Source organism: Pseudoliparis swirei, chromosome 4, assembly GCF_029220125.1.
Source record: "Pseudoliparis swirei isolate HS2019 ecotype Mariana Trench chromosome 4, NWPU_hadal_v1, whole genome shotgun sequence".
Taxonomy (NCBI): domain Eukaryota; kingdom Metazoa; phylum Chordata; class Actinopteri; order Perciformes; family Liparidae; genus Pseudoliparis; species Pseudoliparis swirei.
The window spans coordinates 16,477,894-16,495,028 of record NC_079391.1 but is presented as its reverse complement, the minus strand read 5'-3'; the positions used below and the strand labels follow the sequence as shown (position 1 = coordinate 16,495,028).

General features: G+C 39.1%; 1 long non-coding RNA gene across 1 annotated transcript; it reads left to right on the top strand.

The window, feature by feature from the left end:
- Window positions 1–10,980: 10,980 nt before the first annotated feature.
- On the top strand, window positions 10,981–16,371 carry LOC130192748 (uncharacterized). The gene is made up of 2 exons (XR_008831433.1): window positions 10,981–11,243; window positions 15,641–16,371. It is a non-coding gene; the product is annotated as an uncharacterized LOC130192748 (long non-coding RNA).
- The last annotated feature ends 764 nt before the right edge of the window (window positions 16,372–17,135 follow it).

Sequence of the window (17,135 nt, the reverse complement as noted above, 5' to 3'; positions counted from 1 at the left end):
GTGACAGTCGCAAAGGTGAAACTGTGGTGATAGTCTTTTCCCTACGTTGGTAAACTGGTTTCTAACAGCACTCTGAACAGAAACTGTTGAACAAATCACAAATGACTCTACTAAAAGCATCAATTCATTTTGTAACAGACTTATTTTTTCATGATGTAATCTAAGAGCAGAGAATAAATTACTCAGTCTGGGTTTTGCACTTATAATCATAATTTCACAAGTTTTCAAAAAGGTTTATTCATGAAGGGTTTCAAAAGTACTGCATGACTTATATATTTGTTTTTTCCACAATTTACAAAATTGTTAATAATATAATAGACTGCAAATTAAGATCTTGGGGTTGCAGGTTTGATTTAAAAGTACATGTGCTGGTTATTATTACAGGTTTTCTGTTTGCCATAATGATGCATGACCCCCTCATTCTAGTGGAAGGATTCATTCTAGCTAATTAACATCAATAACAATGAAGCTTCTAACATTTAACCCTGATGTCTTAATGCAGTAATACAATAAACCATTATAACGGCTTAGAATTCATATACACTCAGTTGCCAATTTATTAGGTACATCTAGCTTAAAGTAATGGAGTTACAGGCTTACATACAGCAGCGACGTAATAAACTCAATCTTCAAGGTTATGGCTGTAGTTTGTGATAGTTTTGAAGAATTGCATTGCTTTATACAGAGGTGTTTCTAAAAATCTGTATTCCTTATTTTAATGAATGTGGATAGGTAAAAAATATATATATATATATATATATATATCGGCAGTAGTAGCTAATCATTTGTATCAAGCCTCTCTTTGGAGGAAAGGCGGTTAAGCAGTCCATTTCAGATTATCATGAACACCCAATGTTTCAGTGAGCTATAGCCTACTGAATATTGTATATTACCGAATTGTTTTTGATGAGAAATATTCATGAGTCAGTAAGTTTATATTTGGAATCTTGATTTACAAGGAAGGTAATTTTAGTGCAACAATTGTTTTGTTTTCATATGGCTTCAAATGGGCTTCTCTCTGGAGTCAGTTGCAGGCACAGAATCACTTTCAAGGAAATTAGTTACTGGAGTTTAACAAAAGATAGTCGGCAGGCAGCAGGGGGACAGGCTGAGGACTACGAAGAGTGGGCACACTGCTGTGGAAGACTGTAGGCAATTGAGGAGAGCAAGCTTGAGTCGAGTGATCTCCAGCTGGTGGCAAGCCACGGGAGAAGACTGGTGGGTGACTGAGGTGAGCAGCCAGCAGACAGGTGAACTAGGATATGAGCCTTACCACAATAACTGGAGAGGTGGTAAACCACATAGCGACAAGCTGCAAAAATAGCTTTCAGGTAAGTTAGAATTCCAACCTACCTTGTCAGAGTAACAAGACAAATTGTCACACTGAAAGAGGTGGGTGAAGTCATTGACTTAAATACTCAGGAACAATGAGCAGCAGCTGGGGCTGAAGCCAACCTAGGACACACTTAGGGACTAAATTAGAAACAACGTGTAGTTGTATCTTTGCTCAAAAAGCTGGAACAAGAGTCTTACATAAAATATCCAATTATCCATGCAGTATATGTAATAGTTGTCTGCATTACATTACATTTAGCTGACGCTTTTATCCAAAGCGACTTACAAATATGTTACATTCGTAGACACAGCTACAGGGAGCAATTCATCGTTACGTGTCTTGCTCAAGGACACATTGACTAGGGCGAGGATTGAAAGAGGGACCTGCTAACCACTGACCCACAGTCGCCTCTCTTCGAACGTCAGCCCTTTCACAAGATAGTTATATCCAAAATGCGAAACTCTTCATAACAGCAGTCAATAAACCAATGCGTGACATCACGGTGATGAGTAGTTCTAATACACAGTTTGGGCATAGCTAGGGCTTAAGACGGCCAACAGACACTTTAACGCTCCCAATTCAATAAGAAAAAATCGATAGCAGAAATTGTTGTATAATAAAATTCACTTAAATACATCTTTGAACCGTCTCTATCTTCTCTGCTCCACCTTCCACACTCACCGTTCAGATGGAACTCCACTAGGGCGGTTAAGTTGGCAACTCTAGGTTTGTTTTAAGATCCTAGCAACGCATGTGTTTAGCATCCTTCTCAGGTCTATCATTTCTCATTGAATTTCAAACCCTCATCCCTGGAGTAAGGAGTCCTCATTCTACCTCATCTGTTCTTGTTATAGTTGTGCCAAGTGTAGTTGTGCCAAGTGTAACACTTAACATGCTGCACACTTAAAATCCAGAGGCTTAAGCATTATCTAGTTACACCTTGTTCTTGAACAAATAGATGCCACACTCATTTGGCTTATTATATTTAGATAATATATTATAAGAGGTAAAACATTCTTGAATTCTAAATCTTAAATGTAAGGGCTTTCCAACGAGCTGATTCAGTCTTGCAGAGACTATCCCCAAGCCTTTCGACAAGTAATGCAAATGCTATGTTGCTCACTAATGAAGATGTACTCAAGTGACAAATGCAAAGTTATTGTTCCTATAGTACCTCATGCTGCTCGAGAAATAACAGGGCTTTTCACACCAGATGCCTTTTACAAAACATTTAATATAAGAGGGAATATAAAGGGGAACTTTATGGGCATCAATTGGACTTTATGATCTTGCTAGTTGCAGTTTGATGACCTTAAGAGGGGTCTGCAGTTAACACACGTGTGTGTTTTGCACTAATGATGGGATTCTGAGAACATTACAAATCTCACATATTTTATGATGGGCAATCTAAATTAATAATCCACTTAATCGCCTGCCAATTTCCTTGAATTTGCATACCCTTGCAGCCATTTACTGTTAAACTTCATTTATTTCTTGACCAGGGATGCACTTAAGGGTTAATTTCTGCTCCCATTTGCTCTGCCACTAGTCTCAAACAGCAGTCTTTTGTACTCGTTAAAACATATTCTAGTTTAGGCATGTTTAATTAATTTTTTTTGGTCCAACTAACTCTTAATGTAAATCCTTCCATGGTATTGTTAGATGTGTAGCAAATAACTTAGTAATTAGAGCAGAGAAATCCACTAAAGGCGGGCGGGATGGTGGTTGGGTCAAATAAAAGTAAATTCAGTTTATTTTGCATTGCCAGATTTCACCAATTTACCTCAGAGGGCTTTACAATCTGTACACATATGACATCCCTGTCCCAGGATCTCACATCAGATCAGGAAAAAAAATGGAAGAAACCTTCAGGAGAGCAACAGAGGAGGATGAACAGAAGCAATAGATGGCATTTGTAAAGAATGAAGCATTACAGAGTTACATAAACACATCCAATGAATATGACAGAGTATGAATAGTTTGTAGTCGTAGGCATTGTCCATGATCCACACCTCCACAATCCATCAGGTAGATAGAGGTAGAGAGGAGGGGTGGGCAGGGCACATCAGCAGGGCCATGGCAGGAGGCATCAGACCCAGCCAGGTCCGATGGACCCTATGAGACGTGAAGTCATAAGGACTCCGGGGAGGAAGCAGAGTTAATAATGTGCAATGGAGAGATGAAAAATCATACATTAGTAGAGAGAGAAGAAGAGCTCAGTGTATCCTAAAATGTCCCCCAGTAGCCTATAGCCGCGGAATAGGGGCTAGATCAGGGCAAACCTGATTCAGCCCCAACTATAAGCACTATCAAATGTGGTAATCGTGTAACAACTTTTACTTATGGAACTGGCAAAACCATGATGTTTTTTTTCCGCTAGTTCTAACAAAGTTACATCAACCATTAAATGTTATGTTAACTGCAACCGCTTAACCACGTGCAAACCTTTAGCACCAAGAAACTAAGCGAAAGGCTGCCCCACTGCATCTTTATAGTGACACCAAAGACTTCTGCCCAAGCGCCTAAATATGAAATAAGATCACGTTGGAAGTTTATGACGCGTCTTCTAAAACATTATATATTTGAAAGCTGCATATATCCATGTTTTGCATTTTAGGCTAACTCGTAACACGGGGCATTGAGGACCCAGATGCAGTACGACAGGATCCAAGAAACATTTGACAAGCCTTTTTTCAGGCAGACTGGGCAACGGGAGAGCAGTCGGAGGGTAATTGCTGGAGGGTCTCGCATTAATGCCGAGAACGATCTGGCAGTGAGTGCGATTGAAGCTGGGGCTTACATTCCAGAGGGAGTAGGTGCAGCTGAGTCGACAGGTGAGCGTGATACAACTGACGAGGTGGGTGTGACTAACAGGTGAACCGAATGAGCTGCTTAGGTGAGTGCAGCAGGGTGTGCAGGAGAATGACATAGCTGTACTGTGACATAACTATAATTTAGTACATGTGCATGCTTGGTATGTACTAACTAGGGTGACCAGACGTCCTCTTTTCCCAGGACATGTCCTCTTTTTGAGACCTAAAAAATGTGTCTGGCAGGGATTCCAAAAACGTCCGGGACTTTGCTTCGTCGGATATTTGTGTTTCTCTGGGTTTTTCACAAACTAGTTATTACGCCCTTACAAGTTTTGGAAATGGTATCTCCCTTACGTTCCACCTTCTTGCGTGAGCTCTGACTATAGAGAGAACAGTCATTGGTCGACCGATGTCAGTGTTGCCAGATACACGAAAATTATCCTCCAAATACGACCATTTTGAGCCTTTGGTATGATACTTCACCATTTCCAATCTGGCAACACTGAGCTCAGTCCCCCCCGTCCCCCGTCGCCGTGGTTCCCTTTCCTATCTCAGGGGGGGCATCATGAAGGAGTTATGCTTAGGGCACCAACATGGCTAGCCCCCCCCCCCCCCCCGAGACAAAGTGTCCTCTTTTTCACAAACTCAAATCTGGTCACCCTATATGTACGCTTGTATCGTATCAAATCTCAGCTGAATCATTGTGGGATACATGCCCAGTGAAATGAAATGCATTTGGCTGAGGAGTGTGACCGAGACATTGGTCTTAAAGCTACAAAATGGAACGTCTGGCAGGGTGAGACTAGCTTCACAAATTACAATAACAAATTCCCCAAATACTAAGGAGTCCTAAAGACTGCATATTCTCCCCCTACCTTTCTGTAAAAAAAACTGGTATGTCTTTGGCTGTGCTTTATTTGTTAATCCAATGGCGTGGTTGTAACTAACGGTCTTTTATAATCCGTACATTAATGCTTTTTAAGACTATTTGAATTGGAATGAAATCAGGAACAATATACGATACGTTGGCGAGCTTGGTAATAACTCACAGGACAATCTAGCAGGAAGCAAGTGAGGGGACCTAGATAGTGAGGGACTAATGAGGGAATGGGTGGCAGGTAAGAAGGACGTGAGGACCAGGTGAAGGGAATGAGAGGATCTGGAATGACAGGATAGTTAAACAGGCAGGCAGGATGAAAACAACTAATAAGAAGGAACATTTGTAACAAAGCCACAGAAAGTAAAACTATGGATACAAATATGCGCATTGTATGCGCTCTTAATGGTATTGAACTTAAACTCATTGCACAAATCTAAGAAGACACCCCAACAAATATAGTTACTGCTTTAAGTGTTTTGACATTTATTATAAACCAGTCAAATCACGCCACTGTCCTTTTTTAAACATCATAATTCCATGACAAGGGTTTCCATTAACGGTTCTGAAGTCCATCTAAATTTGCCAAATGTCAGTTAGGTGAAACTGCACCCCCCCTCTTTTAAATAATTTTTAGTTGGACCCCACATTTCTTTATTCTCTGGGTGAATCTAATGTGATCAAGATTAATATTATCAAATTCAATTACACTTTGCAGTCAGGACTCATGGCAGACCTTGTGATATATTTCCAAGAGCAGTGCTACGGTGAACATGAAGTTCTTATAATGATGATTGCTGTCCATGAGACATTTTAATGATAATGTCAGACCAAAGGAAAAGGGCATTGGTACACTTGAAGAGTTGGCACCCACAAATAAATAAAAACACTTTTGATTTCCACATCCTTTTGATGTCTGCATCCTCTGCAAAACTAATCAAACTTGAAACGTAACTCTTAAATTTATAGTCAAGTACATTTGTATTTTTACAGTGCCAAATCCGAACGGATGTTATCTCATGACAGTTTTCATATAGCGCAGATACCCAACATTCTCATCGCCATAATCCAGCCTAGAAAGGCTGGGACTATTGGGAAATTTGGGACTACAGATGAAAAATAGCCTCTTGGTTAACTATGGCCCATTTACTGAAATGTTTTTATCAATGTGCACTGTCCCTTATTAAATAAACCATTATAAAAAATAAAAAAAGTAACAAAGGCATGGACTTCTTTTACATTTTAGAGACAGGGTATTCCCCTATGTTTTCAAAGTTATAGGTGAAAAGGTCACTGAAGTTAGTTTTTTATGGGAGTTATAGGAAATACCCTGATCAAAAATAACTCTGAGATTCCTTATGGTGGTGCTGGAGGCAAGGCCAATGCCATCTTGAATGACTCTATTGTTATGGAACATGCTTTAGGGGTGTTTGAGGCCAAGTACATGACATCAGTTATGTCATTGTGAACAGAAAATTGTATGACATATACATTCATACCACACATCCTCATTCCGTTGTTCTAAAAGTATGCAATGAGACACAATTGTTTTGATGGCATCTGAAAGTCATTCATTACCTATTTATAATATCCTCTTGAGGAAACCTTCAAAAGAATAAGTTGTTTGTGAAACAGCTTACAACTTCCCACAGTGTAATGTTCAGTATTAAAGCATGTGGTCGTGTGGGTTGATGGCTGAACAAAGAATGTTAGTTTGGTTGGTTCTGTATTGAAACACTCCCATAGCCTTCTTTCCATTGCATATAGCAATATATTAATTAGATTTAAAAGTGGATAGCAAAAATGCTTCGTTTTTTATCTTTTGTGACCTAACCATAATCTTAATGACAACAATACTCATTATTGATGCTTCACACTCCCACGTGGCAAGCCAGTAACCCATGCTGTGGTCTCACATGTTTGAATATCACAGCATCAGTGACTGTACTGCCCGCTCTGTGGACTGTAAATGAGTGGATACATATAACCTAAATCTACATCTTATGATCATTCTACAGCCAAGTACATTAAATAAGGAGTGACGATGTAATGCAGTGTTTACTTGAATTTTACAGATTTGAAAATTTGACAAAATTAGGAAAACAATAACTGTTCACCATGGTTTGTTGGGTCGCTTTATTTCCAGAACTGTTGAACAGATGGTTACAGATGTCTGATAGTTAGACCCTTGATTTGTTAGCAGGTTAGCTTTAGCATGTTTGCTGTTAGCAGAAATGCTAACTACTTCCTGTATGTACTTGGCTACAATTCACTCACCAGCCCTTGTTGGACAGTTGGCGTTAAGCCTAAATCAGGGGTGTCCAAACTTTTTGCAACGAGGGCCAATTGTGAAAAAGTAAAGATGCCCGGGGGCCAATAGTTCCTTTAGACATTTTTTAAACTACAAAAGTTACATGAAAATACACTGTTATAAAACAATTTATTTTTACTGTCACAATTACTTTTATTTTTAAATGACAATGTAACCACATATAATATAACCAAGTCTGCCTTTTATTCAGTCAGATAACAATGAAAACGCTGTAAATAGAATACCTTACATATCTATGAGTTACATAACGTTGCTTAATGAACATTTTAAACAGGAGTTATAAGTAATGCAAAGTGGTCTGTTATCATTACACTTAAAAACTAATTAATTTTGCCCTCATCTTTTACTAGATCTTTTCAGAAAAGCAATAGTTTGTCACATCTACAGGTTTTTCACTGTTAATGACATGTTACCGTTCAACACACTTCACATTTAGCTTATTGTGGCTGCAATCAACCTGTTTTGCACTGAATACCTTTTCAAGATAATATCAATAAAGTGCAACCTGTGAAAAATTAAACAAAATAAGATCAAATATTTGGGCATAAAGAGTTTTACTGAGCGTTAGTTACACTGCATATATTTTCAAAATAACTATAACGCGCAACCTTTGAAAAACAAAACCAGTGCAGATATGTGCAAGTCATCCCGTTTTACTCTATGTGTGATAAAATGGGCTTTCCACTACACCTCTTTTTAAAATGGGGTCGCAGGCTTGATACGGCCACTCTGAATACAGCTCAATGTTGAGCTCTTGTTTTGAAGGACAACAGCTGGAACGCTGAGAGGTAACACCTGGCAAGTCGCCAAGAATCTCGTCTGTCGCGCATGCGCAGCGTAACCGGTTAACGTCGTAACGACACGTTTACACGAAAGTTGGCGACAGGCATTTCGCTCTTTATTTATGAATGACTTAGTTTTATGTCCGTGTAGTTTGTAATATGTGAAGTTCTCAAACAAGGTCTTGAAATCAAAGAATCTGCATTCCCCCTCGCGCCCCACCTGGTCTCTTGAACCCGGAGCAGAGAGCGACTGAGACGACGTGTCTTCACCACCGTGGGAACGCAGAGGTATCGGTTTGCTGTTCCCGCGACATATTGGACCTCTCTGCCGGCTGGTTGGAGCGCGCTCACCTGTATGTGCGCACCTGTCTGTGCGCATAGGTGAACAAAACAATATGCAGTGGTTAGATGATCATGAAGTAATGAGGAACTACTTTGTAACTACTACTAATTGTTGCGCATCGTATTGTTACCAACTGAAATACTTAAAAATATCAAGTAAAATGTACATCTGGTATGGTTACACATGTTAGGTCGCCAAATACAACTAAAGCATGTGAGGTTAGTCTTCTGTGTGTGTGTGTGTGTGTGTGTGTGTGTGTGTGCGTGGTTCTGTGTTTCTTAAAGCGCCGGCGACCATTAAATAATCATCTTGTGTCTGACTTGTTTAAATCAGATATGGAGAGCTTTTTTGTCCTTCATGACATTTTGATCGCTGCTTTGTCATTAAGTGAGGGGAGGGGATGTGATGAAATTTGCATAGCCCTAATTCTTCAGCCTGCTGACAACATATTTTACAAGTGACAGCCATCTTTAATATTTAGAAGAGTACTTTCCAATGCCCTTCAACTGTGCCTGCAGTATTAATATATCCTTAATGTGAGAGGTTCCATAAATGAGCCTCAAATGGAGCTAGACATTTTAATGCTTGCTAGAATGGCTGTTATTTCCACACTTAGCCATAATAGTCTTTATTGCATATTTAATAAAGTATAGGCTCATATTATTTGTTTAGCAGCCAAGGACTTCATTAAGTGGCTGTGAGGTTCTGCATGGGTTTTCCCAGTCTTTGTCACACCGTGGTGAAGCTTGTCTTGTCTTGGGGTTTTGTCTCGTAACTTCCTGTTTTATTTTGAAGGCTAACTCTCCTCTCGTTTCAGGTCACTTGCCCTTCCTCATGTGTCACGGTCTGATTGTCTCCCCTGATCCCTGATTGTTTCCACCTGTTCCCCATTACCCTCATGTGCTTATAGTCTGCGTCTTCCCTCTGTCCTGTGCCAAAGTGTTTCGTCTCATGGTCGTTCACCAAAGCCACATTCAGAGCCACCGAGCCTTTTTTGGAAACATTTATTACCAACCTCGAAAGAGCGATTTTTGTTATAGTTTTCATGATCCAGCGTTTGGTCTCTTAGGACATTATTTAGCCTCCACCTCTTAGGAGAGTTTTTGTTGTGATTAGTAAACTGCTCACTGACGCCTCAGCATTTTGAGTCCTGATCGGAATCTCGGCCTGACAGTCTTCATCAGTCCCTTTGTCCCTTCTCATCTATTCTAGTTATAGACAGCACAACACTGTTTGGATAAATGTGTTTTTATAGCTTATTTTTTCAGTTGTGCTGGAAGAATGTGTGTGTGTGTGTGTGAGAGAGTTTTTTTTGTTATTCGTTAATAGCTTTCCTTATTATCTTATGACAACATTTCATTGTATTTATTGAAATGTGCAAGTGATGCCTCACTTAAGGAATTCTATACCATAAATAAAGTAATTTCATCGTGAGGATCATGTTTGAGCTACATTGTAACACTGGGCATGTGTCACGTTAATGTGTTTATTGGTCTTCTGCACAGGAGACACGGGGTAAACAGTGAAATGGAATGCTTGGAGATCAAGAATCTCAATATTAAAAGAAAAAGTAAACTATGCATTAACTGACAAACATTGGAAAAAGGAGAATACATCATAATAAAGATAGAAATAAATGAATCTGTTTATGATTGCCCTCCACAAAATGATTAATAATGAACTATTTTGAAGTGTATCAAAAAAAAAATTGTTTATTTATCAGGCAGATAGCGACCAACATTTGTTATGTAATGTAAGTCCAATAGCCACTCTTCTTTTAGCTCTGTTTTATTCCCCATAAATTCTTATCAGGATATTTTTGCTGCCAAATGTAAACCAGAGTTGAGCAAAAAGTCTCTGTGGTTCATCAGTACTATCAATCTCTTCCACATTACACATCATCATATGATTGATTGTTATTATAAAAGGGTTGATTGCAAGAGCAGAACAAGTTGTGATACTTGACACTAGGGCGCATGGCGCTTAAAAATTACTATACTGTACTTACAAACCAGTGTGTCCCCCCCCCTCCCTATATGCTGAATATGCAATTCCGTAGGGCCCTGCATAATCCCTTTTAAATGGCAATGGTATTCCATATAAATATGAAGAAGCTGGCAGGAAATGTAAAGAGAAGACATGAAATAAAAATAAAAACAACAATAGCCTACAAGCCTCTGTATGGGAAGGGAATATAGATGAGAAAATCATCATGAGGATGAATATATTAAGCCTTATATTACAATAATATACTTATTTCAAAGTACTGGTAAAGTACTGTTATCTGTTTGTTTACCATATTTATCTTTAGATTATGTATTCTTGTTTTTATTTTTGTTTTATTGTTTTATTCTCGGTCTATGTTTGTTGTTATGCATCTTTCACCAAGTTAAATTCCTTGAGGACAACAGGGACCAGGGAAAAATAAGTGGAATTCTGGCGCGCATTATAAATAACGACACGTTACCACGAAAGTTGGCGACAGGCATTTCTCTTTATTTATGAATGACTTAGTTTTATGTCCGTGTAGTTTGTAATATGTGAAGTTCTCAAACAAGGTCTTGAAATCAAAGAATCTGCATTCCCCCTCGCGCCCCACCTGGTCTCTTGAACCCGGAGCAGAGAGCGACTGAGACGACGTGTCTTCACCACCGTGGGAACGCAGAGGTATCGGTTTGCTGTTCCCGCGACATATTGGACCTCTCTGCCGGCTGGTTGGAGCGCGCTCACCTGTATGTGCGCACCTGTCTGTGCGCATAGGTGAACAAAACAATATGCAGTGGTTAGATGATCATGAAGTAATGAGGAACTACTTTGTAACTACTACTAATTGTTGCGCATCGTATTGTTACCAACTGAAATACTTAAAAATATCAAGTAAAATGTACATCTGGTATGGTTACACATGTTAGGTCGCCAAATACAACTAAAGCATGTGAGGTTAGTCTTCTGTGTGTGTGTGTGTGTGTGTGTGTGTGTGTGTGGTTCTGTGTTTCTTAAAGCGCCGGCGACCATTAAATAATCATCTTGTGTCTGACTTGTTTAAATCAGATATGGAGAGCTTTTTTGTCCTTCATGACATTTTGATCGCTGCTTTGTCATTAAGTGAGGGGAGGGGATGTGATGAAATTTGCATAGCCCTAATTCTTCAGCCTGCTGACAACATATTTTACAAGTGACAGCCATCTTTAATATTTAGAAGAGTACTTTCCAATGCCCTTCAACTGTGCCTGCAGTATTAATATATCCTTAATGTGAGAGGTTCCATAAATGAGCCTCAAATGGAGCTAGACATTGTAATGCTTGCTAGAATGGCTGTTATTTCCACATAGCCATAATAGTCTTTATTGCATATTTAATAAAGTATAGGCTCATATTATTTGTTTAGCAGCCAAGGACTTCATTAAGTGGCTGTGAGGTTCTGCATGGGTTTTCCCAGTCTTTGTCACACCGCAGTGAAGCTTGTCTTGTCTTGGGTTTTTGTCTCGTAACTTCCTGTTTTATTTTGAAGGCTAACTCTCCTCTCGTTTCAGGTCACTTGCCCTTCCTCATGTCACGGTCTGATTGTCTCCTGATCCCTGATTGTTTCCACCTGTTCCCCATTACCCTCATGTGCTTATAGTCCGTCTTCCTCTGTCCTGTGCCAAAGTGTTTCGTCTCATGGTCGTTCACCAAAGCCACATTCAGAGCCACCGAGCCTTTTTTGGAAACATTTATTACCAACCTCGAAAGAGCGATTTTTGTTATAGTTTTCATGATCCAGCGTTTGGTCTCTTAGGACATTATTTAGCCTCCACCTCTTAGGAGAGTTTTTGTTGTGATTAGTAAACTGCTCACTGACGCCTCAGCATTTTGAGTCCTGATCGGAATCTCGGCCTGACAGTCTTCATCAGTCCCTTTGTCCCTTCTCATCTATTCTAGTTATAGACAGCACAACACTGTTTGGATAAATGTGTTTTTATAGCTTATTTTTTCAGTTGTGCTGGAAGAATGTGTGTGTGTGTGTGTGTGAGAGAGGTTTTTTTGTTATTCGTTAATAGCTTTCCTTATTATCTTATGACAACATTTCATTGTTTTTATTGAAATGTGCAACTGATGCCTCACTTAAGGAATTCTATACCATAAATAAAGTAATTTCATCGTGAGGATCATGTTTGAGCTACATTGTAACACTGGGCATGTGTCACGTTAATGTGTTTATTGGTCTTCTGCACAGGAGACACGGGGTAAACAGTGAAATGGAATGCTTGGAGATCAAGAATCTCAATATTAAAAGAAAAAGTAAACTATGCATTAACTGACAAACATTGGAAAAAGGAGAATACATCATAATAAAGATAGAAATCAATGAATCTGTTTATGATTGCCCTCCACAAAATGATTAATAATGAACTATTTTGAAGTGTATCAAAAAAAAATTTTGTTTATTTATCAGGCAGATAGCGACCAACATTTGTTATGTAATGTAAGTCCAATAGCCACTCTTCTTTTAGCTCTGTTTTATTCCCCATAAATTCTTATCAGGATATTTTTGCTGCCAAATGTAAACCAGAGTTGAGCAAAAAGTCTCTGTGGTTCATCAGTACTATCAATCTCTTCCACATTACACATCATCATATGATTGATTGTTATTATAAAAGGGTTGATTGCAAGAGCAGAACAAGTTGTGATACTTGACACTAGGGCGCATGGCGCTTAAAAATTACTATACTGTACTTACAAACCAGTGTGTCCCCCCCCCCCCCCCCACCAGTGGCGGCTGGTGAAATTTTTTTTGGCGCAGTTCAAGCTACAGCGGTTTAAATAGCACTCAACAATGAGAAGAAAAGAGGTTTGAGTAGAATATTGTAAAACCAAAGCTTTATTTCAAGAACACAGCGTGCTCAACATTGTCCAATAACAACTATCAACACACTGTAACTTTGGGCATGAAAGGTTCAGGCCAGAATTCTTTAAGAAACATTCCCTTGGATTTTAGAGGTTTGCAAAATAAAGAGTTTCACCCTCACATGAAAGAGGTTCAGAGCAGATGTAACAGATGTGGAACGGGCATGGAAGAAGTCGGCTCAGATGGTGGATTTTCCCAGCATTTATTTATTCTGCAGAAGACAACAGAACACACACATTTGCCTTCTGATCTGTCTCTGCACTTCCACTTCCCTCAGCAAAATAAAACCATTGTCCATGGATGACAGGACCACATTCAATCTAAATAATAACAATTCTCATCAAAAACCATGACATGTAACATACAAGGGGAAAACAGAGACCCCTAATGGACAAAATAAATAACTACATGAGCTAGAGTCATTTCAGCAGAAACAGAGAAAATTCTAACTTTGAACAAAAGGGAAACACATACCTGCAGAAGACAACAGAACACACACATTTTCCTTCTGATCTGTCTCTGCACTTCCACTTCCTAGACACGCAAAACACAATTTACACAAGGAAAATATACGTCGGGCGACCGGATGTAGCTAAACAAACGGTGCCAAAGTGGCTCAATGAGACCGCCACCAAACGTATATGTTGACGGTCTAAATGACACGACAGCTGGACGCCGTGATCGTATTTGCGACTATTACTGTATGTAACATAAACGGTTAATTTTTATAAAAGAATATAGCCAAAATAGTGCAACATCGTTTTTCACTCAACTCACCCTCAGCAATATAAAACCATTGTGAGCAGGGTTGCCAGGTCTGTGTGACAAAACCAGCCCAATGGCCAATCAAAACCAGCCCAAAAACCAGCCCAATATCAGAACTCAAAATATGCCCGTGCCAAACCATATACACTGCTTTTAAAGTCCAACAGCATTGCTATCATTGCCAAATGTATTGTAATATCTACAAAGTAACAACATATGTTTAGTTTGCCAGCATTAAAAGCAGTTTTCCCTCAAGTTATTTCACCTAGGTCCTAAAATGGCCTTGTGTAATTATACAGTATATTATCATAAATAAAATGTGTGTACGTGCTGATCTGGAGTCAGTTTGGTAGGATTTGGGTATGAATAAATTATTTCATTTAAAATATGGATTTATATTTAAAGATATTCATGTAATTTGCATGCAAAATAGGTCTACCCGAACCAAGGACAAAAAATCAATCCGCGCAACACTTCGAAAGTGGCCCGATTCCGCAGGAAAACCGCGGACCTGGCAACACTGCTCTATGGGCTGAGGGAACATACGGGTCTCTGATCTGCCGAATAATCCAATCGCGTGCGCACATTTGTGCGCACCAAGATTCACGTTTCATCCGCCAATGTGAAGCCGGTCATTGCCAAAACCACTGAAATGTTTTCTCGATGCCGTACACACACATTAGAACAGCGCCTCGAAAAAGGGGAGGGGCTTCTCTCCGTGATAATGGCGATATATTATATTTGTTCACATTAACTTAAGTGGTTGTTGACAGGGGCTTACGGTCTCCCACACACATTTAGCGCGTCAACACGGTATATTTACTATTTAAATGATTTGGCATATAATGTTTTTTGACAGGATTTTTTATTTTTATTTTTCTTCTTCTTTTTTTTTCATCTCCAAATTTTAAGAGGGGCGGCGCACTAGCGCCCCCTATGGACGAGCCGCCACTGCCCCCCACCCCCCTCCCTATATGCTGAATATGCAATTCCGTAGGGCCCTGCATAATCCCTTTTAAATGGCAATGGTATTCCATATAAATATGAAGAAGCTGGCAGGAAATGTAAAGAGAAGACATGAAATAAAAATAAAAACAACAATAGCCTACAAGCCTCTGTATGGGAAGGGAATATAGATGAGAAAATCATCATGAGGATGAATATATTAAGCCTTATATTACAATAATATACTTATTTCAAAGTACTGGTAAAGTACTGTTATCTGTTTGTTTACCATATTTATCTTTAGATTATGTATTCTTGTTTTTATTTTTGTTTTATTGTTTTATTCTCGGTCTATGTTTGTTGTTATGCATCTTTCACCAAGTTAAATTCCTTGCATGTGCATTACTTGGTAAATAAATGATTCTGATTAACAATATTAACTGTGTCTCTATGCTGCAGCAAAACAATGTAGGAAATAACAACAATTATTCTCCTTTATTTTATTTTGTATTTCATTGCAAAATGTGTGTGTGTTCCCCTCTCTCTATCTGTTACACAGACACACAGTAAGTCGGGCCCCCTGTTGTTGAGAGCCTGGCTTGCTCCAACCTCTGGAAAGTATGAGCTTCTTATCTTTATCATTGTTAGATATGTCTGTTTAAATTGTTGACAATGAGTGTGTTTGTAATCCTGCTTTTCGAATTTTTGCAGTTGAGGAGATTAATTCCAGTCAACGGACATTTCTGCAAAATTCTTCCTCACTTTGATTTCTCGTGCTGCTGTTTATTGTTGTAGGAAAAAATTTGTTCACAGTTGTCTCTCCCAAATGTCTAGGGGGTGGGTAATCTAATCCTGTGTGGGGTCATGTGAAAAGGTCACAAACCGATGACTTGAGGTGATGGACCAACCGGAAAAGTCACTCAAATGTTGGGGGGTTGCAGAATAAACAGGCCCGTCAGGGGTCTTCACTTCTATTTTGGAGAAACAGATGGACTCTGGAATGTGTACATCTCGGCGAGGTCCTCTTTAGGGGAAACAGATGGACTCTGGAATGTGTACATCACGGCGAGGTGTATAAAGAGGAGGAGAATCAACCAAGAAAGGAGCATTAAGTCGGAGACTTCTCATTCGGAGGGTTCAGACTTTGCTCCACTCAGCTGGGTGTTTCCATGACTTGATTTGTGTGATTACTTATTTGTCTAGTTGACTCACTTGTCCACTTGTTTGTACCTGGCTCACATTCTGATCATTTGTGAACTTATTACTATATAATAAAGTGTGATAAGACCACCGTGCTTAAAATACTCTTGATTTCTCACAAGGCATCGGAACAGTTATTCCACCACATTTATATTTCGCCAAGAGACCGCATGAATAACAACCTATTTAACTACAGTGTGTTGCAATACAGTGCACCCTAGGTTTATCTTGTCTGAAATTAAATTAAATTGCTTCTTTTCCCCATGTATCCACATAAATTGACTAACTAACTAAAGAGTAGCTTTGCGTCATTATCTTACAATTAATAACACTGAGATTATTATAAATTTGAAAGATTAAATGGGTTTTTAATTTTAATCTTGATTGTTTTAATAATGAATACTTACTCTTAGCAAGTGCAGCCTTTCATGAGTCTTTTCTTGAGCAAATCCACAAAAGGCTGATATTCTAGACTCCATTTGATTGTGTGAGAACTGGTTTCTAGTACCATTATTGGACATACAAAATGAAAGGACATGTTGTTGCCTCCAAAGGTCAAACTCACATAAGAGGGGGCACCATCATTTTAGAGCCATTAGGAGTGGACTGGAAAGGGTTCTGAATAACAGTCCCTTCCTCTTGAAGTCATTTTAAAGACATCAGAGTCCTTAGCTCTGTGGTTTGACAGTGTCACACTCATAAGGACAAGCTGATATTTGTCCCCTTCGACCATTTAATTCTCTGAATGGATTTGAGCTCATTATAGTGATTGCATGATGATTTAGGATGAAGTCGTCCCTCTTAAAGACCTATCGTGGCATGAGGAGAAAAGGGGAAAAGACATCTTAAAGCAG